Raw genomic sequence first — 27517 nt, forward strand, 5'->3', positions numbered from 1 at the left:
CAAGATTCTGCTGGGTCCCCTTTGGTATTGTTTGAGTCTTATTTCTAAAGTTTACTCATTTCTAAGAACAATCCTCACTGCGGACTTTGAAAGTAAGATAGTTTAAAACAGATCGCGGTCTTTAACCACGTTCTCAGCACAGTGCTTTATATGTTTATGTAGCGCATGCTACGACCGAGTGTGTGTGGGAACTATTTTTAACCACATCGCCTTGTATCTAATTCATCTGGGTAGGAAGAGGGTCCATCACTTCCAGAGCCTACCTCCTCATACAGTAATCAGAAATAGAAAGGTTCGCCGACTCTTTAAAACTTTTCCATTTAAGAAAATCGATGGAGAAACTCTTTCTTGTAACTCGCTCCTCACCAAGTCTATTTTTATTTATTTTTCTGATTTGGCAGGGCTCAGCAATGCTGTCTGGGATTTCTTTCCTTTTTCTTCTTCCCCCTCCCCTTTGCTAGAGCAGCTGTGGGGGTGGGGAGACAAGGGCTGGGCTTCTAGAGTCGCCCCCGCTGGGACCTCCCGGGTGCGCGCCCGGGGGAGGGGAATTGAAGTGATAGGAAGCGGGGCTGGCGACTGAGTCCAAAGCTCCACCTGCAGCCACACGGCAGCAGGTCTCTTCCTTTGGCTTGCTCGCACTTTCTGCCTCCTTCTCCCTCCCTCGCAAACACATCTCTGCTCTCCTTCGGGTCGGAGGAGACGCCAGCCCAGGGAGGCGGGGTTGCTGGAGGAGAGTCCGCTCTGCGCAATCCAGTCCGGGACTTGGCTCCGCCCGGAGCGTCGGCCTCTCCAGTGACACAGGAGTAGTGAGCCGCACGGGGTGAGGCTGCAGCCAACTCCGCTCCCCACGCACTCGGCTGCCTAGGCGCTCGGGACGCAGCACGGGCGCTTTTCCTCGGTGCCGACTCCCCGAGATGCCCGCCTAGGAGCGTGCGGCCGCGGCCAGCGTCGCCACACCCGGGACACTGCACTCGGGGTTGCAGAGCCGGCCAGAGCCCTGCACCTCTGCCTCAACCCCCACCCCGCCCCCCGCCCTGAAATGACTAGTTAATGGGCGCTGGCACCGCCGAGGGGACTCAGAAGTGAATCCAAGTGGAATTTGGATTTGGGAAAAGAGTTTCTTGAGCATTTACCCTGGTCCTCGCTGGTTTTCTTCTTTTTTTCTGTTTTTCCCCTTTTTTCTTTTCTTTTTTTCCTTTTTCAGTTTTTTCAATTTTTTTTTTTTTTGGTCTTCCTCTCACCTCCTCTTCTGTCATTGGAGATGAACACAGCTCGCTGGCATCCCAGAAAGTAATCGCCGTGACTGTTGCCCCCAAAGAGACAAGCACACATGTAGGAATGACAAAAGGCTTGCGAAGGAAAGAGCGCAGCTCAAGGCCCAGAGAGATCTCGATAATGGATTACTAAATGGGATACACGCCGTGCCAGTCCGCTCCGAGCCGCGGCCGCCTGCCCGTCGATGCACCGAAAAGGTATGGCTCCGGCATCCCTGGCGCCCCACCTCCTGGATCCAGGCTGGGGTGAGGGTCCTGAGGTTACCCCTGGTGCGCTTTGTGGGCTTTGTAGTGCTTGTGTTTTACTTGGTCTCAGGTCTCTGTCTCCTGAGCGTTGTCCCTTTCTGGGGGGAGTAGCCCCGAGCCTTGCCTTCAGCTCTTTTCAGTCCTGAACCCCAGAGACCCCGGGCTCCATGTCAGGAGGAGCTTCTTCACCCGCGTCGCGCACAGCACCGGCGCCGCCCCGGACCGAGACCGAGAGGAAGGCTGTCCTACCCGGTGTGTGTGTGTGTGTGTGTGTGTGTGTGTGTGTGTGTGTGTGTGTGTGTGTGACCCGAGTCTAAGAGATCACTCTTGGGCCAGTAGGGAGGAGAGCGGCCCTGGAGGGTGGGATTCTCTAAAGCGCCGGGTCCTGGTGTCGGTTGCTGGGGACGGGGAAAGGGTTCTGCCCTCGAGGGCTAGGGAGGGTTGGGGAGTACAAGGCTGTTTGTGTCCAGCCACAGGTTTAGGCTCTGATGTGGGAGAAATGGTTGTGCGGAGACGGTGGAGAAGAGATGAGGATCTTTTGTTATCAGTGCGGGGTCTGGGCTGGGCTTGGTTGAGTGCGTGAAACTTGTAATGGCCCTGAGTATCTGCGCGCCCAGTCTCTTGGTGGGATCCACTCTTCAGTCGCTCCTGGCACCAGAGGTTCCGGGCTTTGTTTGCTGGGGAAAGTGCCTAGGAGCAGTGTCTTCGTACGGCGCGGCGCCCCCGCCCTAGGTCCTGTCCCCTGCCTCAGCTCCCACTCTAGCAGGGCACCATTTGTCGCAGCTGCGTCTCTCTTAAGCAACTGAGCTCTCCAAGCCAGGGCTGGCCCCTGCTGCTCCCTCCTCCAAGACCTGTGCGGTCCCCCTCGAGAAAAGATGTACCACCGGGAGAGGGAAGGGTGGGGAGACCTGCTAAGAGATAGCTCTGGGCTTGCCACTCTGATGTAGGCTCTACTGGGCTGCAGATTGTGGGTGTCCTGACTGCTTGCTGTATCTTGGAGCTCTGCCTCTGTGGGGCTGTGGGGAGTCTGAAGCAAGCTGGGCAATTCCTTCTTAGCGACCCTACTCCTGGGAAGAGACTGTCACCTTCCTTGATTGCCGCGTTTCACTCAGCTCCCCACGGAGGTAGACAGTGTATGAAGCAGGATCTGAGGTCTCCCGCGCGCGGGCTGTACAGAGCCAGGCTGCTGTCCTGGTCCTGCCTGTGTCAGGGAGAGAAACCGGACCCCGACATTTTTTCCCGCTCGCTCGCTCCTTTCCCAGCGCCTCCTCCCCTTTACAGTGCAGGGCCCCTGTACCAGGCGCTTCTGGAAACTTTCTATGATAGCTTAAGACTCCTGGAAACACCACCTCAGCGTGTTCATTCTGACACCGAACGAATTGAGCGGACAACTGGGATGTGAGTAGGAGCTAGACGCCTGCCCACTGGAGAATGGTACCTCCCGGCCCGCCGCACTTGCTGGACCAGGGTCTCAAGTAACTGGAGAAGGGCTGGGGCGGCGATGGGGATGGGGGTGGGGGTGGGGGGCGGTGTTGGGACGAACTAAATTCACGATGCTAGTGTGACCACAAGTGGCGAACATCAGCTACTGTGAGGGCGCGTGTGGACACTATTCCTGGCTCGCTGGCTCCCGAGTTTCTGGCTCCAAGCGCAGCATCCCGAACCCCCTGCGCCAGGCGCAAGGCATTGAGGCTCGCACGTGCCCAGGGAGGAGAGGAGCAGGGCCAGGTGTTCGTGGAGTGAAAGAAGGAGGAACGATTGGAGGCGCTGTGCTCCTAGCCTGGGCAAGCGTTTCCAGGGGCGGCCTCCAGTTCTGTGGAGAAGTGGGCAGTCCTGCTGGCAATTCCGCCTCAGTCGGTGCAGAGCAATTGTGGCTGCCTCGAGTGTGGTGACCAAGCCCAGCCACAGAGGGATCTGTCCCTGTTTACTCTGGATGAAAATCGAGTTACTACTGAATGGGATCCTTGAACGGCTTAAATTAAAATACGGTTGAAACCTGGACACACACACACACACACACACACACACACACACACACACGGTATTCACAACTTTTCTTGCCATTTAATTCAGTTGTAGCTAGCGTTCTATTAGTGGGTCTCAGAAAAAAGCTATCGTTTAAGGCCCTCAGCTCTGGTTTTCACGCTTTTCTTGGATTGGGCAGTAGAGTGCCTTTGCCTTGTTTTTCCTTAATCCTGGTGATTTGGGCCTTCCTTCCCCTGGCGGACTTATAATTTTGGCGTCAAATCCACCATCTGCTACTGTGATGGCAGGGGGGTTAGTGGTTTCAGATACATTAATTCTTTATTTAGCTCCCTCCCGCCCCCCTGTAAAGGCGCCTGTACTGGATTTTTTGAATGAAAATACCACACTTCTTTTTTTTCTCCCTATCCGAACAGCTACCAGAAGTCAAAATAGCAATCGTTTTGTATGGCTTATAAACTCCACGTTTAGTCTTCCACAATAAACTTTTATTAAACTACTCCAGGCACCAAAGGTAATTATTAACCTAACCTTAAATACAGTGGCAGATCTGTGTCTCCCTCTCTCAACCTAAACTGTCTGTTAAAGCATAATTGCCCTGCTTGTTTGGATTTGGGTTACCTATTTCTGTTTATGTAGTAACTCTTTGAATCTTTGGTAACCTAGACTTTGGTTTCATACATTCTTGAACAAAGGACTTTGCAAGTCAATCTAAGCAGGAAAGAAGGAGCAACAGATTTAAGACCTTGATTTTGTTAGCATTCTTTAGATTTATCTTGATGCAAAGACATATTCTATTTATATTTGTTATTTACTGTGGTTGGGAGTGCTAGCCTCCCTCATGTGTTACATTTTACAGCTGTGACCACTTAGGAATTGCCACATCCCCAAGAATACATGCAGTCTGCATATCTGAATGTTTCAAAGTCATTACCTTCAGGATCACCTGAAGAGTATGTGCTGAATAAAATGTCTAAATTTAAACAGGGTAAAAATACATATGACCTTGTGTAGAACACTCAAGAAAATGATGAATGAATAAACAGACGGATGAGCGTGTCACGAATGGTTCACTATTTGCTTCTAGAGCAGTTGGTTTGTTTTTCCTGTCGTGAAAACAGACAGTGCTTTCCAGTGAGTGGCTATTACACAATGATGATAAGGGTGACTCTTTGTACACAAGTGCACACCTCTCAAGTTCTTCCCACATTTAGTAGTGCTTTCCCTATCATTTTAAAGGGGAGACCATTTGCATTTTGAGGAGGAGTGTAGCATTACACCAGTGAAGCTGAGTGTGTTACAGAGTCACACGAGCTGTTACCCCTGAACAAAAAAATAAAGCATCCCGGTTTTAAGAACTTGGACTAAATTTACAGTAAGCACCTATGTTTGCAAAGTGAATGGGTAATTGCACTTACATACAAAATGGGAGGGGGGGGAAATACTTTTTTTTTTTGCATAAGGAAGTTTATATGTGACCCATATATTTATTGTAGGCTAGTTCTTTTCAGGGTAGTAAAAGGGAGTGTGGATGGGGTGAAGACTAGTTTTGAGAGCTAGTATACTTTTGTTTACACAAAGGGAATCAGAGAACAAGCCCAACTAATTGAAATGCCTTAATTATGCACCTGCCATTTCACCTCCACATCAAGTCTATGTCTACACTGCCCCTCCCCGCCACACCCTCCCTTGGCTTAAGACAGTTTCTTGTCCTCCTCCCAGTGAGGATGCACTTTGCTTTGTTATTTAAGAACGGAGTGTTATAGCACCTAGGTTTGTGCCAGGGGAAGGTGGAGCCTTGGAACATCCTGCCGAGCCTTCCCTTGGCCACGCCTCTTCCGAGGGGATCCTGGAGCCAAAGAGCTCTGAGATATTTTTATTTCAGAGTGAAGGCTTTTCTCATTTGTCTTAAAATGCACTGCTAGAGCAACTGAGCTATTCTCTCTGGCAACCACATGGCTGCCTCTTGGGGATATGGTAAGGTAGGGAAGGGAGGGAGGCATTTAATCCCTTTGAAATGGGCAAATAAGATGTCAGACCCACAAACCTCTTGGGAGAAGGGAGTTCAGGGCTATTTAGCACGGGACTATTACAGAGCGATAGATACACAAGGGCATCTCGCTTTGTGAAACAGGCAAGCTCTTGCAAAACATTTTTATTAGAATAATTGTAATTGTACTCACGGAGAATCATAGGATACTACCAACCAGTACACCGATACCCATATAACCTCTTCTCCCAGACCAGGATAGTAAATCGCTAAGGCACACTGGGTAGGTAGCTCTTCTCGGATCTTATAGATATGTCAACTCTAACATGGTAGGAAACATTATTCTAGCTCACTCTACCCAAATTAGCTTTCTCCATCACCTCCACTGCAGTAACTCCATGAGTTGCTCAGGTCCCACAGCCTATGCTCAACTTCTTCTCTTATACCAAGGCCAGTTGCAGCGGCATACCCAGTCTTCAGGACGCATGCGCACTCTGTCTCCAGTCTACCACCTCCCTGGCCCTCACATAGTCCCTCCTCTGCGGGGCTATTGTGCCAGCATCCCCATTAGTTGCCCTTCTTCTGCTTTTGGCTCCTATCAGCTTCTCTCAACACAGCGGCTAAAACAGCAATAATTAAAAGTAAAGAGATTCCTAAGCTAGCTCAGCTAGCCTATCTGTTTCTACCAAAAGCTTAAATTCTTCCTCTGGCACAGGATCTGCACTCTGCTCTCTCCTTGGCATCCACTGCTCTTTGAGTTTATCTGTACCTGTAGGCACGTGGCCCTGGAGGCCCTTTCTGGGGTCTTTTTTTTTTTCTTTTCTTTTAAAAGAATTATTTATTTTATGTAAATGAGTACGCTGTTGCTGTCTTCAGACACACCAGAGGAGGGCATAGGATCCTATTACAGATGGTTGTGAGCCACCATGTGGTTGCTGGGAATTGAACTCAGGACCCCTGGAAGACCAGTCAGTGCTCTTAAGGGCTGAGCCATACATCTCTCCAGCCCACACAGGGTCTTTTGTATCGCTTTTTGGGAGTTTGGGGCAGCTCTTTCTCCAGATGTCTGCATGATTTGCTCCTGGTACCCTACAAACTTCTGCTCAGATACCACTTTCTCAGCAAAGCCTTTCCGGGCATATGATTTACTTGACCTCTGACTTCCTACCCTCATCTTCTAGAACACAACACCAAGAAGATGAGTAGTATCTTTATGGTTTATTCACTTTTTTATTGTACCTCTCCAAACAAAGAAAAACGTGTCTGATCCATCACCAGCCTTCCACATTAAGTGTTTGTTGCATGAATAAAGAGGGCATCTTTTTTCTTTTTAATGATTTATTTATTTTTATTTGTATGAGTATACTGTAGCTGTCTTCAGACACACCAGGAGAGGGCATCAGATCCCATTACAAGTGGTTGTGAGCCACATGTGGTTGCTGGGAATTGAACTCAGGACCTCTGGAGGAGTAGTCAGGACTCTTTACCACTGAGCCATCTCTCCAGCCCAAGAAGCCATCTTTTTGTAGATAAATTTTTGTGAACTTTTTCTGCCTCGTTTTTCTTCCGTCTCATGTGAGATGCTTCCTTCCTGCATGCATGACTGTGCATCTGCTGGCTTCCTTATACACGGGCATCATTTCTCCTCTCCAGTTAGTGGAATATTCACAGGGTGTTGTTTTTCTAGTCTTGATAATGGATTGGAGTCTTTTCATTCCCACAGGCTCACCCAGTCCCCTTCTAGGGCCAAATGCACACATCTGTTAGACACCTGGTTATAGCTGGAGGAGGTCTGAACTAGGGAAAATCAACTTGCCAAGAAATGGAGCTAAGAAGTAGCCAGCACTTATGGGGACTGAGCTTTTGACTCTGGTCTCATTTGGTCTCCATTCCAATCACTGACTACTGAACTGTTTTCTTCTCCCCAATAATTTTTCTGTTTTGGGGGAAAACGTAATATGCTTGTTAACCTTTGTCTTTGTCCCATGACAGAACAGCTGTTAAAGAACATAGGCCTGGAAGACTTGCTCTGCAGACTCTTACTTTCTTGGATGAGACATGTTACTTTCCTGAAGCTGCCTTATGTTCAAGGAGTTGTATAAATTGTAAGCTCACTCTTTCTAACCTGTAGGACTGCAGACAGAATAATATAAAATACTATGAAACATCAATATGTCTCATACAATAACTACTGGCAACTTGGAAAGTTTCATGTCTTTTCTTTTTGTCTCAGACCCTGGTATAATTGTAGGCTCTACACTGTCTTCTATATCATCAGATGAGCATTGTATAGTGTTGGTATGGCCTGAATATAAACCACATTATGAAAATTAACAATTTCCTAAGAATCATTGAAAACAACACAGCCCACATCTAGTGTGTTACTGCTGTGTGGATTGTAGCTATATCAATCAGAATGTCAACTGCATCAAGTAAGGATTGCTTTCAATATGACCATTACTGGGGCAAGGTCATGAGAGTGGCAGTTTGCCAGACATTATAGAAGGAAAAAAAATAGGAACAGAATTATTCTGCCATCGTATGCATCAATGTCAATGCAGTCATTAATGTAGGACAGATATGTCCGGGTGCTGGAGGAAGTTTCCATATTTGCAGTAAAACAAGGGTAAATTTATTGTGGCTGGGGAAGTTCAGGCTGCTGGTGGGATGCAGTGGATAGGTCCAGAAGCAGTTCTGAGGTTAAGTTTGGCAGAGGGAATACAATACGTGTGTGTGTGTGTGTGTGTGTGTGTGTGTGTGTGTGTACACATATATGTACACATATGGTATGTGTGTTTGGCAATTATAAATAGGACAACTTTGCTTCTTCTGTCGCCATTTCCATTTGTAAACCCTGAGAATGGTGATAGTGTTGTAGATGCTAGGGACTAAGCAGGCTAACACCTGCAAATAGCACAATGCCTGGCACACTCCAGCGCGAATTTAACACAAAGGCTTACTTTTATTTGAGTAACTACAGTCATGGAAAATGGCCTGGGAATTGATTTCAGAAGTGCTGATACTGCTTTGTGGGGGCAGAGAACAGAAGGAAATGGCTGCAGATCTGTAACACAGAGAGAGGATACAAAGGAAACAACCCTTGGACCCTAAAGGAACAATCACCCCATGAGCCAGCCACAGTGTTATGGAGTTTGAAGCGTGTGAACAGCTTGTTTCAGGGGAAGAGGGGCTATGATCCTTTTCTAAGTTGATAAGGTCACACCCCAAACATGAAAAACAAGCAAGACATCACAACACTGTACAGCTAAAACAGTGGCAACATCAGGGATTTATGGCACATCAGAGACCATGAGATTGTTGTTGTTTCTGCTGTATTTACCGCCGCTTACTAACACTTACAAATCAGCCCACAGCCTTTACCCATATTTAGTACCTGAGGGCCATCTCTTCAGAGATGAACTAAATTCCCAAAGAGAGAATGTACAGAGAAAAGGCTTGGCTGTCTATTGCATTTCTCCTGGAGGCTCTGCCTGCAGGCTCTACAAGACCACTTTCAGGGTGGCCATGTGGCAACTGGGTTGGTTTGTCTTCCCTGACCACACTTGGAATAGGTATGGAAGAACAGGGCCTCCCAGCTAAAGTTTCTCCATTACAAGTGGGAAGTGGTGGGCTGCCTGGAGCAGAGCCCAGCACTTATTAGACTGATTGATTCTCTCCCACCAAATCTAAACTTTGAGTCAAGGGACAAGACTTATCAGTGAGGTTTAAAAAAAAAAATCTGATTTCTAAAAGACACAACAGATGGGTAAATAAACTTGATATTATCACTGTAGTTTCCTGAGGTTGCTACCTGTCTGTGTCCTTCAGGACTCCCTCCATCCCTGCAAATTAGTTATTTTCAGCTCCAGGGATAAGGAGGCTTCTCAAGTTCTGTAAGAGGCCATGGGAAGAGTGAAACACCTTAGTAATTTACATGCCCCAAAGAATGATGGGCTAGTGCCTTCCAGGCAGCGGATGAGATGACTATTAACTTTGAAAGAGTGATTAGCAATAGATACTTCCACATAGGTACCACCTTTAGACTTGGAAATTCCTTTACCTTAGGCAAGGTGCGCTTCTCAGTGGTTTCCAATTCCTTCTTGGCCAATCTTCTGCCATGATTTGATTTGATGTCTAGATAGATGAGGACAGGATCCAGCATTTTATATAATAAAAATATCCCTCTGGAAGAAAAATCATTGTATGGGCCAGGAAAGAGAAAAAAAGAAAAATGCTATCTTATTTACCGTGTGATGCTATGTGCTAGTTCTACAGATGAGGAGTCTGTGATGGGTCCTCCTTTCCTTCTGCCTTTGGGCATTTGGTATTACAGTATCTGCATTACTGCCCTCCCCTTTCTGAGACTCTTAATGCCCTAGAGTCAGATTGAATACTAACAGACCCAGTATGTAGGCATGCTCCTGTCCCCAGAATGGAAGACTTCGTGAATAGTCACATTCTGCAAACATTCTCAGATGACCCAGTCAGTCCCTGCCCTATCCCCTTTCTAACTTAGAGAACCATGTGACTTCATTCACTTGGGGGTTTGAATGCTATTTATTCTTAGGCCCCAGGCACCTAGGTGAGAAACTCTTCTATCCTGCCTTCCTCTCACTATTGTGAAAACAAGTGAGTATCCGAATCACTAAGCAGAGTCTCATCCCTGAATAGTGAATGAGCAATAGAAACGGAATCATCCAGAGCCTTAGAAACTCCAGCGTGTGTAGCAGAATGGCGGGGTGTTGGTTTTTGAAAGAATACTTGTTAATGGCTTTTGAGATGGAATCTGCGCTAATTCTGCTCACATCATGAATGATGGTCCCAGCTAGACACCATCTCGGGGATCTTCATCTATTAATCATGGAGGCTGCTTTCTTATTCGGTTGCCATAGTTTCAGTGCCTCAGCTAGTATTGGGGTATCTTGGGAAAGATTTGAGACATACTAGGGCTTGCAAGCCTTGCAGTTATTTTGGCAGCGGGTGCTCTGGAAGAGCTGAAAGCTGTTTCTGGTGTAGTTCAGTGCTAGATTAAAAGAGGCAACTCCTGAGAGTATCTCCCTGGACCTTGTTATGTGCACATCCTGCTGGTAATTTACTCCGGGATTTGTCTCTTCCTCTGTCTTGAAAGAATCCCTCAGTGAAAAAGATTACAATCCAAAGGCTGATGTCACTTTCATCGTCCCGAAAGGAGGCAAAGGGGCCGGCCCTCTTCACTAAGGGCCATTCCTAAATATGGAGGTAAACAAAGGTATCCGTGACTTCGCTGACAATGTCACCTTCTCCTAGCTTGGTTTTGGGCACTGCAGGTTGCTAAGTAAGTGTGATGACATCACTAGGGCCACGCCTCGCGTTTGGCTTAGCAATGTAAAGGTTTGACCCTTCAGGTTTGATCTTCACTGTTTTTAAGTCCAACAGGACTGAGGCATTTGAGGCCTTTTTGTTGTCTTTTACAACAAAGGGACAATCTTGGACCAGCCCACCTCCTGTCCCTGTCAGTCCTCTAGCAGATTAACGTTTTTTTTTTTTCATGTGTTTGTTATTTTAATATTTTGCCTCTGTGCTGCTGATTCGGGAAAGTTCTCTAATTGTGTGTATATCATGTGGCCACGTCAAGAAGACATTTGGGGAGGCAAATGCTGCAGGAGAGGAGACAAAGGCTGTGGTGCTATGTCTCCTGCCTGAGGTAGGCCACAGCTGGCCTTCCTTACCCAGTTTGGCCTGGTATCTGTCACACGTGTACATATGCTTCTCAAAGACTTAGTTCCCGTTTCTCAAGTGAACTTTCTGGAACCCCTACATGTCCAAACCAAGCAGTTTGATTCCTTTGTAGATTAAAACATAAAAAATGAAATCTTACACTGAAGAAACAAATTGGGCTGAATTCTGGACATTCAAAGCAGCAAGTGAAAATCCAGGAGACTCAGAAGAAGCAAACTTTGAAATCATTACAAATGGGACTAATCTAGAAAATTAGTCATTAAAAAAAAAAAAAAACTAGAAAATGACTAGTTTTTATTTCAAAGTAAGCTTCAAAGCAGCCGTTTTAAATGTCCTGAGACCTAGCTTGCCAAAATGTCTGTGTAAGATCAACAAGCATTTTGAATGCACGTGCCTATTATAAAGATGCCTCCCTTACCCAACCACACTGAATGATTGATTTTAGAGACCAGTAATATGAAGTAAATGAAAAGGATAACATGGCTGTAATTGCTACTGGCTTCACCAGGCTTCTGGGCACCGGAATTTCTTGTGGAGAAACACTTTTAAGTGTCACATCAGTTTTTGATCATGTGGTCTGCCTGCCTTACACATAGGTTGCAATTACTGGTTGGCTGTGTTTCACCTCCCCCTCATGTATCTCCCAGAAGCAAAGAAAGCATGCTTTTGTAAATTCAGAACTACAGACCCTTGATTTTGGGAGAGAGGTGGGGCAGGGTAAGAAAATGTTCCTGCTCACTTTGCAGTACTCTGCACATGTGTGCACATATGGACACATATACATAAGCATAGGCTCACACGTGCACACACACATGTACATATCCACGTATAGATGCACACACGTACATGCATGCATATGCCTTATATAGAGATGGAGAAGTGCAAAGGGAAAAATGATCAAAGCCTTTTTGTTGCTTCTAAAAGAATTACAGTAAATTTAGTTTATTGCCCTCTCGATGGTAAGAAGATCGTGGCTACCACTTGGAGGTCCAGCTAAACCTGATATTGCAATGCAATTTTTAGGAAAAAAAAAACAAAACAATTGATGCTTTCTGTGTAGGTGTCAGTTAAACACCAAGTGGAATTGAAGCAAGTTTGATGATCTCCAGTGTTGTGGGGTGGAGTGGTGACTGTATTTAGGTGGGGGAGCATTTTGCACAGTAGGCTACTGCGCCTGCGCTTGCTAAATTTCTAGGCAAAATAAACCACTCTGGGTTCTCAGTGTGATGGAGAGAATGATCCTGCCCCCTCACCAGAATGGCCACGTGAAGACAGTAACAACTGGGATGCTGTAAGCGATGGAGCCATTGAGTCTGTAGAGCAGCTTTCTTTTGCTTCAAGATTTTACCTGTCCTATCTTCGGATACTTACTGGCTCCATGCTGGATTCAAGACTATTTCTGCCAAAGAATAAAATCGGACTTTGAATAGTGTCCCAATTCTTTCAAATAAAAGTGTGCTACATACGGGAGGCTGTGGACCAAGCAACATTTCCTTTGCCCAGAAGCACCTTTAGTGAGTGCTAAACCTAACACTCAGGGAACTTTGAAAACTCTGGAGGAAACAGGGTCCAACTCTTGGTTAGAAGAGTTTTTCTGTGTCAGGAGTTTTACAACAGATATCAAGAAACTGAATTATAAATGTTAATGTGCTATTTACATTCAACTTCTAACTAGAGAGCCTAATAAAAGTTAGATATAATATATAAATGCCAACTTAAGAATTAAATTTCGGTCTGAACAATCATTCTGTAGCTTATATGAAACCTTAATGACATATAGACCCATCTAGTTTAGCATAATTTGTGCTTATGAATTATAAATGCTTAGCTTTTACAATTAGACCTACCCATCTGTAGGCATCTTAATGAGAAATTACCAAAATTGAATTGATTTGTAATATTCACTCTACTGTGTTCTAGGATAGTGATTACCCGAGGTAGTTTTCAGAGCCATCTCCCAAAGCATGCAGCAGAAAAGTTCTGTGGTGGGATCCATGTTTGACCAGGGGAGAAATGTCAGAAGTGAAAGGAACAGAGGCAGTTCATACGGAGCTGAGAGTGTGTGCACGTGCGTGCATGCAGTTCTTCACATGTGTGCTGTGTGGGTACATGGAGCTCAGAAGACCTCCATTTTAAGAATGTGGTTTCCTCTTTCCCCTTTGTTTTGAGGCAGAGTCTCTCTGCCACTCTGTGTACTCCAAGCTAGCTGGCCCAGGAGCGTCCAACAGTTGTCACCACATCTGGCTTCTTACATAGACTCAGGGATTAAAGGCAGCTGCTCAGGCTGCTATAATCTGAAGAGTAAGAGCCAAGCCATCTCCCTGGCCCTAGATACTTTTTTTTTTTTTTTTTTTTTTTTTAAAGTGAAGCGCAGAGTCCAGCGACATTTCTATTAAAAACCAACATTTATATACAAGGTGTTTCCTCTCATTTGTGATGAGGGGAAGTTGAACATCTTGAATATGCCGATTAATTAATTCCCCAGGGATATCTCAGAGGGTGGAGCTTTTCTGTGTCACATTTTACTGTGCCTAGAACACAAGCCCTGTTACTATTGCCCAGCCACATCCGTTCCCAAGAATAAAGAGGACAACATCACAGCCTTTGCTGTGAGAAAACAGCCACATGCAGTCCTTCAGCAGATCTCACCAGCACACCAGGTGTGGAAGAGAAGGCTTTGAAATGTCGGGAATAGCTCGACATTATCACATTATTATTGAAATGCAAATTCTTCCCAGCAGAAATGAAAGGGCAAAGACAAAGTATTTTCTTGAATATTATCAATCATACCTAGCCTTATAGCCTTGCCTGGAGGGCTTGTTCTATGAAAAGTATTCATGACGTGCATGCCCCCTGTTCATCTCCCATGTTTACTGTGCACGGCACCTTCTCCCAAGGTGGGTACCACTTGTCCTTATTCTCAAAGGAAAAGATGGGCTGCCAGCAGTGAGCTGCCCCTATGGGGCCCTTCCGTAAGGGAAGACTTTCCTTTGAAGCAGTCTTGCCTAGTAAGTCCTTCACCAGAACTAGTTGGCTATATTGATCACTGTATAGAGTGTTAGTAATAAGGGCTTATACTGCTTGTCCTACGTATTCTTTCCAAAGCATGTCAACAAACATTGCCTCATTTCAGTTCATTATAACTCCGGGTTGTAGGGCAGGTATGATAATGGGTTAGGCAGGGTAGGTGTCATTATGCCCAATTTAAAGATGAGATATCTGAAGGTTACAGAGGTCAAATAATTTGCCTGAGAGCACATCTCTGATAAGAGAAAGGCCTGGGACAAAGTCTTCAATTTTTAGAGCCCCCACCTCCTGAATCTAAAATGTCATGCTGTTGTTTACTCAGGACCTTCATAATTTATAAAAGCAGGACAGTTTCTCACCAGGTTCTCACCTCTGCCTGACTGCACTTTGAACCCTGCTATGGGCCATATTTAGAAGCTGTCTCAGAATGCCCTCAGAGGCCGCAGAGCAATTAGGTCCTGAGCATTGTTGAAGGTGGTGTGTCCCTGGAGACTCCTGAAGTACTAAGACACAAGTCTCCCAAAGAAGACCAATTGGCAATGGAGGGCGGTTTTATTTGGGATTCAGCTTTAAGGCTGAAGTGAAAACAGTACAAGGTGTCAACTTTGTGACTTTGGGTGGGACAGGAGGGACAAAAAGTTGAACCAGATATTATGGTGGGAATAACTTCCTAGAATATTGCAACTTGCACCTATGAGACAGAAATGCATTTTTTAGTAGGAATAAAGTAGACCTCATAACACAGCCAAAATGGCTCTTCCCTCTGGAAGCCATCTTACTCTGACTCAGCCTAACTACTGGTCTAATGAAGAGAGCAGCTGGCCTTAATTCAGCGCTTAGACATTTAGTGCTTTCTCTAGGCAAGGAAGCATCCTACCTGATGCACAGGTGATGGTGAATGGGTTTAGAATGTACTGATTAACTGTGAATCTGTAGGAGGGCAGGACCACCAGCCCCTGTTCCATGTTTTAAGCAAGATGACATCACCAAATAGTTCTTCCTGAACTATTACATATACATGTGAGGACTATGAGTAGACAGAACAGGCAAGCTCTGGCCGTATGGGCATGGTTCAGCCAGCAGGACTTGGGAACTCTTGGGCTGTGTGATGTTATTGGATGTCTGAGGTACACAGCTGGATGAGTTTCAAATAGCTCTGAGATATCCCACCTGGGTAGCTGAATGAGAGCAGGGACACTGGCCAAGACAGGAGACCAGGCTAACAAAGTATTTAGTTAGCAGCCACTATATCCTGTGTTTAAGTCATATGCAGTAGACTGAATACCAAAAGCTTGCACAGAGATGTATTGTGATCACCCTACCTCTGTACTACTAAAGCCTTTAGATGAACGGTTTCTTGTTTCACCTGACAGCCCTGATGCTTTGCCTAACCTAAGAGGGTTCTCAGTATCCCAGGGAAGACTGAGCACTACCCTGGGTGTGTCCTGCTCATGTAAAAACCAGGCGTGTGTGAATGAGTGCTTTTCTGTGGGCTGCATTGTACTAAAATTGAACACCGCTCACACAGTGAAAGGAAGAATGTGCTGTTTAATGTTTTATTAAAAACATTTTCACGGTATAGGCGATTGAGGTCACTCATATTTCATTTTGTGGCTCTAATCTTTAGATAAATATTGACATTGTATAGTTGCCCAGATGAGCCTTCCAATGTAGTATAAATATTAAGAAATATTTATCTTTTTGTAGAGTCTCCAGAAGGGTGAGTCTTCTCTGTTTACTTTCATGTTGCATGTTTTTCTTACAGGGTTTTTAAAAATAAAACTTGTAGCACAAAAGTCTTTTTCCTACCTAAGAGTTTCAAAACGAGGCTGAGTATTTTGAGGAAGTAACAGAACATTAAAAGTAGGCAGTAAGAGGAGTGAAGATGAGAAACTTTGAGTGTTTTCCAGGGTTGGGGGTGTTTTAACGGACTCAGTTTCTAGACGGGGAAAACCTGTACTTTAAGAGCACATTCAAATTGAAAATTAATACTTGGATTCTTTGGGGGGAAAAAAACCTGGCATCATGTTTTAGTTGATATTATAATGCTGAGAGCTGAATTTACATCACTATGGATTCACATGTCAAATTATAGCACAGATGTGGGGCAGCTTGTCTCCAACGTCACTGGTAGGCTCCCTCTAGTGGCACTTGGCCTCAGCGCACCCACTTTTGTTCCGATTCCCCGGAAGGTGAGCAGAGTGTTACCATTTGATCAGCAGCTACGCCAGAAACATGGGCCCCTGAAGTTAAAAAAAAAAAAAAAACTTACAATAAAAGGTCTGAATGCTTATGGTAAGTTAAAAGTACCCATCACAAATGCTCTTGACAGCAGAGAGGACAGTAGGACATGGACAAACACACTGATGGCTACAAATCAAAACCAAAGTGAAGTCAATATCAGAAAAGTTTCACGACTATTAAGTAGTAGCATCCTATCTTTAATTAATTAATTAATTAATTAGCTTTGTGTTCCAAAATATCCATAAGTGCTAAAAATAAGCTCTATAAATAACTTTAGAAGGAATTTTAAAGAAGATTAAGTAAAAGTACCAAGTACCAAAAGAATTGCGGCCGTCACTGGAGCTCTCAGCCTAGTTCATTTCCCCGTTGCAAACACTCTAAAAGTAAGTTTAGCACTTTCTCTCTCTGACGATATGAAGGAGCCTGGTTGCAGCCACACAGGGCGTAAGTCCTGTGTAAGTCCTGCGCCGACAGTGGGTGCCAACTCTGCCTCCCCTTGGCTGGGAAGTGAGCATACTCCAAAGTCTCCAATAAGTGCAGAGAAAATGTCTCAGCAGCTATTTCTGCATGTGCGTGCGGTGCTAGCCTAGCACTCTGCCTGAGTTACAAGAGGCGGCGTGTCAACGATCCACATGCATCCAGGGCACAGCAGCACAGTGGCTGTCACACTTCATAACAATGGCTGCGGCTGCTGCTGCTGCTGCTGCTGCTGGTGCTTGTCCTGGCATTTTAAGGCAGAGATCAGAAGGAATAAGAAAGAGCCTGCTGATTCCCAATCCCCACCCCCACTACCAGCACCACCACAAGCACAATGAAGAAAGTCCATTTTACACTTGGGACTTACCCTTGTATGTGATGTCCTGATGGAGATCAAAACATGAGCTACTTGGTTGACAGTGGCTTCTTTGGGAAGTTACTTTATGTCTCTGTGCCTTGTTTTCTTCATCTGCAAAATGGAACTACTAATTGTGCCCGCCTTGTAGGGTAATTGGGATAACATATACCTGAATGATGTCAGGCATATGCAAACACTCAAAAAAAACTCAACCACTGTTGTCATCACGCTGTAGAACTAGCCAATCTCTGTGTGTTCTGTCACCACCTCGGTGTGGGTTATTGGAATGGAAAAAGCATAAAAATTGTGAGAGCGTGATAGTTCCTAGTGAGCCATTTGCTTGCCCTCCTTATGATTCTGTGCTCCTTTGAGTGTTAGGGTACAGTTTAGAATAACTGACTTAGTAACCATGAGCTCATTACTACATGCCCACTATGTTAGACCTTACACTCACAAACCTTGTGTTTTGAGACAGGGTCTCACTCTGTAAGCCAGGCTGTTTCAGCCGTGTAAGTGCTAGAATTTACAGACATCACACGCAGTTCCAGCATGTTGAGTAAGGCTCCAAGGGTAAGAACTAAATTCCTTGGGTCCAGTGCTCAGTCAGGAGATTGTTTGTGAGACTCTTGACGCCTGGCCATATTACAGCACTCTTGTCCTGGGGTCCAAGCACGAGAAGCCCTGCACTTGCTTGAGACTCCTATTAATAAAGGGATTCTCCGCTGCATGAACTTTCTGAGTGCCACGTTTAGATTATAAGTGATGCTGTGTTTGGAATCTTAATGTCTAAGTACTGTCACTCAAAAGACAGTAGAGAAGTCTCTTCTAACTTAATGTTAGACTCAACATATAAATGCAAGCAACTTTATTTTCTCCAACACACTACAAAAACACTTCATTAGCTACATCTACTGGCAAGCTGGTCTGTCAAATTGAGGTATCAGCTTTACACCCGTGGTTTCCAAAACAACCTAATTCCTGAACAGTAAAGTGGCCAATAGGAAAACAACTCCCTATTCTGACTAGAACTTTACCCCCTACTTTAGGAAGGTGCCATGAGGATATGGAAAGATTGGAGGTTAAAGAAGAATCTAGCAGGGTGGCTCAGTGGTTAAGAACATTTATGTCTTCCAACGGTCTTGAACTCGGTTGCCAGGTCCAACTGACTGTAAAACTCCAGCTTTAGGAGATCCAAAACACTCCTCTGCTTCCCACCAGCACCGACACTCAAATACACAAACCTGCACCCAGACACACACGCATACATGGAATGAAAAGTAAAATCAATATTATGTACATATAATCAAAAGCGAAATAAACATTTTAAGAAAATAAGCTATGTAATGAAAGTAGGTGGGCTGGGGAGGTGGCTCAGTTGGTGTGGTGCTTGCTCGCCGTGCACGCTCAAAGCTCTGGTTCCTAACGTCCAGCATAAGCACAAGCTTGGCGGCACAGAGCTGCTCTCAGCACGTCGGAGACACAAGGACCGGAAACTCAAGATCCTCTTCATCTACAGAGTGAGCCCGAAGGCAAACCCGGTGTCAGAAACAAAAGAAAAGAGAAAGATGGGACCAAGTAAGGGTCAAACTGATCAGTAACCCTCAAGCAAGCAAGAAGCAAGCAAGCATCCTGGCCTTATCTATTCCAATTGTTTACTCAAATGGGCAGCCCAGCCTAGTCTGAAAAAAAAAAAAAGGAAGTTGTTGGTCAGGGTTTGGGGAATGTGCTAACAAGCTGGACCTTGGAGATGGGGTGTCTCCGGGGACAAATGATAGGAACCTGGGCCTCCCCAGTGGTAGCAAAGCCTGTGTTCATTTGGTATTCATCCAAAGTTGAGGCCATTTGACAGCTGTTTGGTGTTTCTTACGAAATGGATTTGGACCCTGACCAGATGTTACTGGACAGCTGTTCACAACACCAAATGCTTCTTCAAAAGAGGCACTAATGGGCAGTGTCCTAACATCTTCACAAATAAGGCAGGAATGGGCAGTGTCACCAATGACCATCCCCACCCAAGCCTGGCTGTAGGCTGAGGGTGGAGGCCCTGTTGGACACTGAGCCTTCTCCACAGCCAGAGACTTTGGATCACAGGGCTTCTTGCAAAAAGCCTCCAAAAGAGTGTTTAATACTTGCTTTATGTAAACCTATACCCTTGTGTGTACTGGTCAAAATTTTCAAAATGATCAGCCAATCAGAGGCTACTTAGTTGCCACCACCCCCTACTCACTAAGCCAAATTCAATGCAGAATTTTTCTCCACAAACTTGCTTTATGTGTGGTATTAGTGGACAATTTTTATAAAAGTCATTTTGTAAAAGTTATTTATGAAAGTTAGTATGAATTGCTTTCACGTGAGTGTCTCTAACTGAACTAATATAGTCCATTCCCTCCTTGCTAATTACCAACTAGTGACTATTCCAATGGAGTTTTGAAAATACACTCCGGTTAAAATGGACTTTCAAAAACACTGACGTTAAAGCAAGTGCTTTAGGGGCAAACTGGTTTGACAATGGCTCATCAATAATTGCATGGGCTTGCACCTACCTGTGGGCCTACCTGTGCAGCCTTCAATTTGCTGTTTTTGAATTCAGCAGTCACTGGAGTGTCTGAGGCACTTTTTTGGAGTTAGAATTCTCTCATCTTTTCCCTTCAATTTTGCAAGTTAGGAACAAACTCTAAGTCACTCCTGTCGTGTACTGATGGAATCTCAGCCTTCCATGGATTGTCGCATGACTCTACGTCAAGAGTGCAGTGTTATAAATGTGATGTAAAACATTTTGATCCCCATTACTGTTCATCGCTTCTCTTTACAGAGTCAGGCCATATGTAGACACAGAAAGGAACTCTTCCTAACTCTCTGTGCTGGGCTCTCTGTGCTCTGCTCCCATCACCCCATCCACTTCCTCTTTCCAGAGATAAAGATCTGTCCTGTACTCTACTTCCTTTTAAAATATGATCCATGTAATCCAGTCAGGATGCTGGATACATTTTACTAATCATAGTTGTTTATTTAAAAGAGATTCTAGTCTTTGTTGAAGCTGTGTCCAGTTGAGTGGGAAAAGTGGTATGTCCTGACCCTTGTACTCATCCTGCTTGCAAAGTATGGTAGGGTTTTCCCCGACCTCCTGCTCTCAGTATCTCCGCAACAGTGAGACGCCCTCCTCCCCTCCATTTTCTAGCGTGGCTCCTGCTCTGCTCCCATGAATGAAAGGCAGTTCTGACGAAGGGAGCTAGAATGTGCCCAGCCACCAGTGCCGGGTACTATTGAGCCCATTGTTTTCTCCCAGAACTGTGGAGCCAAATCTCATTTTATAGCACACTGTATTCTAGGAATTCCACTCCATCATGACAACAGACTTTCTCTAATGCCTTCCTATCTTCCCTAGTTGCTGCTGTCACAGGCAGCGCCACATAGTCCTGCAGCGGGCAATTAGAATTCACTCCTCCCCAAGGCTCCGCTCCCCCCCCCCCCTTGCAAAGGGGACCACAAGGCATCAGCTGCCATATTAAATAGACACTAATGACAGTGAGTCTCGATCAGCCAAAGCAGTGATGAAAAGATGAGGTGTTTAAGATTTAATTCCTATGAGGGACTAAACCTGGAGTTTGGACATGCTCCCACTCCTGTGCTAACACTGAGGTTTAGGAAGAAATTGGGCTAAGACTGTGCTTGATGGATTTTTCATCCAGGCAAGAGTAAATGAGGTAAGCATGTTTAAAGTAAATACATGAATAAAGTTTCCCAGTAGGGTCACACAAGCTACATAGCGGGGTAATCAATGGGCTGCATGTATTTGAGGTGTTTTTTTTTTTTTTTTTCCTTTATAGTTTTCAAAAAGATTGCAAACTAGTAATTCTGTCCTTTGGAAGTGTCCTTTGAAGACTTCCCAGGCATCCGGGAGCCTGTCCTCTTCCCGTCGGGCCCCTGGTGTTTGAATCTGGGATGTGGAGTCTACATCATTGCTAATTGGCCCCTGAACACAACCCAGACACTTTTCAAAGACTTTCTGGTGTGTTTTGACAATGGCTGAATGACACATTATTTATTTTTGTCACATCTGGCAACACGGGACCACTCGTGGGATAATTTCCTATTGGATCTATGAAGCTGCCCGATTGGTAATATTCCCTAGGAGATCAAGTGTGAGGAATTATAGGTGTGAATGGGCCTTCCCGTGGTAGAAGTCATCCCACTACATTAAATTGGTTGAGACCTTCCCTGTAGCGAGCACACAGCCCAATGCCACATTTAGAGTGAGCTGTCTCATCTTTCCTATTCTCTAGGACTTTTTGAGTAGATTCTCCCACGGCCTATGTACTCGGCTATGGATGGAGCAGTGCCATCCTCTTCTGAAGGGGACCCTGGAGGAATTTCATTGAGTACCAAATCATTAACTGACCCAGGCTGTGGCCAAGTAATCAGTGTAGGTTTTCAAAGTTTTTCCATATTCGCTGTCTCATTTTGTTTTGACAGAACTATACACACTTGTCTTTGCCTCATTTCAAAGACTAGAAGGGTCATTCTCCTCTTAACACAAAGAAAGTCTGTATAAAGTTATGAGATTTAAAATAAAAATTATCCCCCCCTCCCCAGATATAACACCACGTACTCTCCAGCTTAACAAACTAAAGCGTGGTGAATAGACAGCTGCCTGCAAAATCCACCTTTTCCAAGGTGTGTGAACATTGGAGGATGCCCTAGGCCACAGATGTGTCTTTTCACATGTTAAAGACCAAGGACTAGCCAGTCTCTTCTTAACAGTGCTCTTGGTTAAACTGTAGTTCTTTGACTGTGTCAGTGACATTCTGGGGTAGAGTGACCAGCAGGATTCTTTCTTGCTGTTTCCTCAGGTTAGTCTAGATAACTACACGGGTGCTCTATACACTGGGCACCATGTCTTACAAGACAATGCTTGTGGTAAATATCAGGCAGATGTTCCAAAGCCCAGCCTCAGCTGTCAGAGGTTGACGGCTCCTGATGCTTAAAGTTGTCCCCAGACACTGGCACATCCTGAGTTTATTGATGTTGTCCTTGTAGTATGTCTGCATTTAATTGCAAACACAGAGCTGATAGTGGAAGTTTTGATTACAGCCTATGTAATACCTAGTGTGTCCAAGTCCACTCATCAGAACAAGACTTAAGAGGTGGCTGGAGGGAAGTGACTCCAGCAAACAGAAGTATGTGTGTGTGGAGCAGACAGCACAGCCAGTGCCTAAAGTCAGATAGATCCATGTGGCATCACTCTGGCTGTGTGACCTCAGGCAAATGGTAACCTAATTATGTCTCTATTTGCTGTCTTGTACAGTGGAGTAGTAGTTGGGGCTGCCTCATAGGTAGCCATAAGGATTAAATGAGTCAATATGTGTGGATTGCTTTAAGTACTTGTTATACTGTTAATACTGGGTAAGAACTCACCAACCGCCATCCACTATGGATTTATGTAAGCATGCTGGGGAGATGAGCCCAGGGAATTTGAACAAGTGTGTGTGTGTGTGTGTGTGTGTGTGTGTGTGTGTGTGTGTGTGTTCGTGCATGCTCCACACTCCTCCTTCCCCTTTACCACCCATGTTTCTTTTAGTAGTGGCAAGTATCTCACCCAGGTGACACTCCGTGAAGGCCATAAAGCCACTCCTCTTTGAAGTCACCAATCATTTATATCCATGTTACTTGTTGAATGTGCTTGTGGGTGACCCAAGGCTAAAAGTGGAGCCAATTTCTTCTGTCAGAGTTGGAGTCCTGTTTTGTTGTTTTGTTTTGTTGTTGAGACAGGGTCTCATGTATCCCAAGTTGCCCATATACTCTCAGCATATTTGGTTAGTTTAGGATGACCTTGAGTTTCTAATCCCCCTGCCTCTGCCTCCCTTGTAATACAGGTGTGTGCCATCACACTTGATTTTATGTCATGCTGAAGTGATCAAACCCAGAGGTTTATGCATGCTAGGCAAGCAGTCTATAAACAGAACTACACCCCCAGCCCAGTAACCTGCTAGATCAGAATCCTCGAGTTTGAGATCCAGGAAGTCCATAGGCGTAAACACCCTTCTTTTGCTGGCAATGGTAATTCTTTCTAGAGGCTTCTGATTAGGGAACCATTCTAAGGATAGGATTCCCTGTATGTGAGACGATTTTGGTGCTGACCACATGATGTGCTGTCTGTTTTTAAACCCAGGACGAAGCTCCAGTCAAACCTAAGGTGTCTCTATCATTACTAGCTGCAGAGCATCAGGGTGCTTGTTCGAGGTCCTCAGACTACAGAGCACAGAGATGCCCACTGGGCACATGCTGACAAGTCCTTCCAGAGCTGGTCACTGGGGAAGATTACGTCAACCTGTCTGGGGAAAACATCTCCCTGTTTTCATCAAGGTTCAGGAAGGCCAGTCCGAGGCAAAGTTTCAAGTTCAGGAGACTCGAATGGCTCTTTATATCACATGGTTTGTTGCCACTGGCACTTTAGCAGTATTATTTCACGGACCTCATTTCAAGTCTAAGACTAAAAGGCAGAATAATGGTGTCAGATAACCCCACTCTTGATATAATCTCCCTCTCTTAAAATAATCCGGACTTTGCTGATGCTGTGAAATTTGTGCTGATCCTTCAGCAGCCCGTATGTAGACTTTTTTTTTTTTTTCTTCTCTTAAAACAAAGACCTAGTAGGCTTAGACAGAGTTATTAGGGAAAATAACTACTGAGAATAATTAGCAGGACGGTGTAAAGTTTACGTTTTGAAATGACTTAAAATGATCATCTTAAGTTTGGTCAGCACCAAGATCAACGAATGAATGAAAACAAACCAACAACTCTTTAAACCATTAACCCCTTTCCAGTGGAACTGTAAAAGGAGACAATGTGGCTTCTCATTTCCTAGGTTAGACTCTGTCATCAACGTAGGTGTGATGTTAAGATGGCCACCTTTCAGTGGGAGCTTGACGGGTGTAACTGGTATTTTGGGGTCACGGCTAGTTGAGTTTGCTGTGCGTCATGATGGGCTATATATAGGTAGTGTATGTCATTGTCAGAGAGATGGCTGTGATGTAAAGATATTGGCCATTCTAATTATTGTCTATCTGTTCTGAAAAAGTATTATAATTTGTATGTGGCACAAAGGACAGGGGCAAACTCGTGAACTTTGTGTAAATGATCTGCTTCACTTCCGTGGTTACCAGGAAGGCACTCACATGGTACCTTCTGGTAACAATAATTTGGAGATTTCTGCCTCACTAGAAGAGTGTGATTTCCTAGTTATTATAAATGAGCTCATTTTTGTTCTCTGTCTCCAGTGTCTACCTCTGTTTATATGTCTAGTCATTGTTGACAAAGCTTACATGAAAAGTGTCCCACATGGCCCCTAACAGAGGAGAGGCAACTAGGGGGCACCTAGGTCCTCCCACTGGAGCTGTCTCCATTGTAGCTCTCATTCCTTCCTCTTCCTGACACCACAAGGCTGTTTCTCTGTCAGACAATAACATAATCAAGAATCTGTTGTCGGTCTCTCCAAGCCATGGTGTTCCCTTCTTAATGTCTGAGCTTTCCTTATACCAGAGGGGATAGATAGACTCAGTTTTTAAAGGGACCTCTCAAACACCCAAGAGAAAGTTTTATCTCTTGACTCGATTCTCATATACTAGAAATGTCTGAGGCTTATCAAATAATCTCTTAGTAGATGCTTGATACCCAAGGATTCAATATGTGATTTTTCTTCCCAGTTTTTATGTATCAAGGAGAAAATGCATCAGGCTTACTTTATTGTATAGTATTGTATGTACACTTATTTCACCTTTCCATCAGCTAAAAACCAAAGCTCCCTTTAAAGCTAGTTTACAGTAGGGCATAAAGACCATGTTTCACTTCTTGCGTGTTTCTTTCTAGAAGTAGGAAGTGCAGGGAGAGAAGGCTGCACGTTCCATTATGCCTTTATTTTCTAGGGCAGCGTTCTTTAAAGCATAGAGTTTAAAGGACTTTGGTGCCCATTGTGGTTTACACAAGGAGACTGTGCGGCTGTTTGGAGATGAATTGAAGATATCCAGACAGTGAGAATAAACCATCTTCTTATCTCTTCTACTGGCTCCGTATAATCTACAGGCAACTGCTCCCTGGCCTCAGTGATCATCCCATAGAGAAGCACATTTTGTGGTTGGGGGTTAATATCTCAAACTCCTCAGCTAAAAATGCTCTATCAGTAATGAGCATCCTGTGTGAGCAGACTAACTTTCTCATGGCATGCAACATTATCTTTGTTTACTACACAAGGCTAAGAGCTTTGCCCGAGCAGGAGTTTCAAACTTGTCTCTGTTCGCCATCCGCAAAGCCCATTCTTTGCTCCAGTGTCACAAGGAGTGTGACGTTTACCAAGATACAACGTGAGCTCTGAGAACCCATTGTTCAACTGCCTTGACATGAGAGTACCCTGTAGAGTAAGTACTCCCTGGAAACAAGGATTAAGGTTCATAAATTAAGTACCACATTCAGAAAAGAAAGCTGTCAGGAAGAGTAGAGGCGCTCTAAAGTGGCTAGCTATCCCATAGAGCGCAGCTATGTTACTTACTGGAGCTTTGGAGTCAGTCTAAGATCGATCAGCCCAACATCTCTATTGGCAGGTGTAAATGAAGAGACAGGGTAGATGTTCTTACACAGAAACCAGAAAAACCACCAGGCTAGAAGCCCAAGCATCAAAGACACATCTAGAGAGGGAAACTTTGCTTCACGATCGGGAATGGTATTAGTTTGTAATACCTAAGGACACTGTAGCTCTTACAAAGAGGAGTTTATATATTGCAAGATTCTAAGTATAATATACCTAATTAATCATGCTGGTCATGTCCCTCCTTATTTGCAGACTGCTTTACATTCACTGGTATCGACTGGAGGTCATTCGGCATCTTAATAAAAGTATCAGATGTACAGCCATTTACATCATGGCATTCTCTCCTCTCATTTAGATCCAAAGATATTATTTGCCAGTCTTCATGCATGCTTCTTAATAACATTGATAAGAAATAAAGCTTCTGTTAGGGGCTGCCTTAATAGAATCAGTGTTTTACTAAGGAGAATCAAATAATGAAGTGATGAAGGAAAATGATAAAAAAAAAAAAAAAAAAAAAAAAACCTTTTAAAAGAGTCTCTTTAAGAATATAGAGAACTGACTCACTTTTGATAACAACCCCTTCGTATGTTTGAATATTGGAACATAAACATAAAGTGCAGTGTGGAGACCTTCAGAGGGCTTAGTGGCTGCCTTGGTGGAATCCAGTTCAGATGACCTGGAAGAAAAGGATCAAAGCAGGTATTTTTCCATAACACTGAATATGAAATTTTTTTCAGCCACGTCAATGACCACCTTTTTAGGACCCTTAGTGCTGATGGTATCACCTACCATTTTTCTTTAATGCCATAAGATAAAAAGGACAGCTTAAAAAAAAAATTCTAATAGATTTTTAGAAATCCTTTAAAACCTTTTTAGAACAGCAGGAAAAACTGATTCAAAGACAGAGCACAAACAGAATGACTTAATGGGCATAAGGCAACAAACGCAAGGGGAAAAAACTAGGCTTGGAACCTAAAATAAATTGAATATATAACACCTTTCCATTTTGCTCTTTTTGTGTGCCTGTGTGAGAATCTGTTATTTATGGAAAAGCCAGTTGATTACTTATCAGGCCAAAGCTTGTGTTTGCTCAGACTAGTGATAACGAACAATAAAAAGAGATAGGAATGGCTAAGCCATGCAGAGATAGGACAAGGAGAATAGGTGGGTTCAGTATAGGCTGTGAGCCCGGTACTGAAAGCTCTGGAATTCCCTGCAGTGCTCTTATGTTAATTGGAGGGGGGTTACTATAAGGAACTGTAATGAGTATGGGGGCTTCCCAGGCAATCTCCTGGCCCCAGGGAAGAGCTCTCAGTAATTACTTAGTTCCATCCCACGGTTGGGTTGAGAGGCATCTAAAGCCTTGTTCTGAGCCAGCTGCAGCATTGTGACCTGAGAGCTGATTAGAAATGCAGATGGTCAGACCCATGCCAGCCCACCCAGGGAGGGCTCATCACCCTGTCATGATCTGCAGGTGATTGGCGTGCAGGTTGAATCGTGGGAGGCACTGGTTGAAAGGACACATGGACTTGAGGTACAGGGTGCAGAAATGGGGGTTATCTTAGGAAAAGGAGGGACAGGCTATTTTTAACTAGTGAGTTAAGTACACTGTAGACTCA

The 27517-nt window shown here is 44.6% G+C and overlaps 1 protein-coding gene across 3 annotated transcripts in view; it reads left to right on the plus strand.

Annotated features, from left to right (window-relative positions):
* The first annotated feature begins 597 nt into the window (after window positions 1–597).
* Window positions 598–27517, plus strand: part of Sema6a (semaphorin 6A) — a 120396-nt gene continuing 93476 nt past the window's right edge. The window contains exon 1 of one of the 3 annotated variants that reach the window (XM_034518180.2): window positions 598–1472. The gene's annotated coding sequence lies outside the window, so the exon portion shown is untranslated. The remainder of the gene's footprint in view (window positions 1473–27517) is intronic. The other 2 variants (XM_034518182.2, XM_034518181.2) reach the window with 2 other exon arrangements.

This window comes from Arvicanthis niloticus, chromosome 14, assembly GCF_011762505.2.
Source record: "Arvicanthis niloticus isolate mArvNil1 chromosome 14, mArvNil1.pat.X, whole genome shotgun sequence".
Classification (NCBI taxonomy): Eukaryota; Metazoa; Chordata; class Mammalia; order Rodentia; family Muridae; genus Arvicanthis; species Arvicanthis niloticus.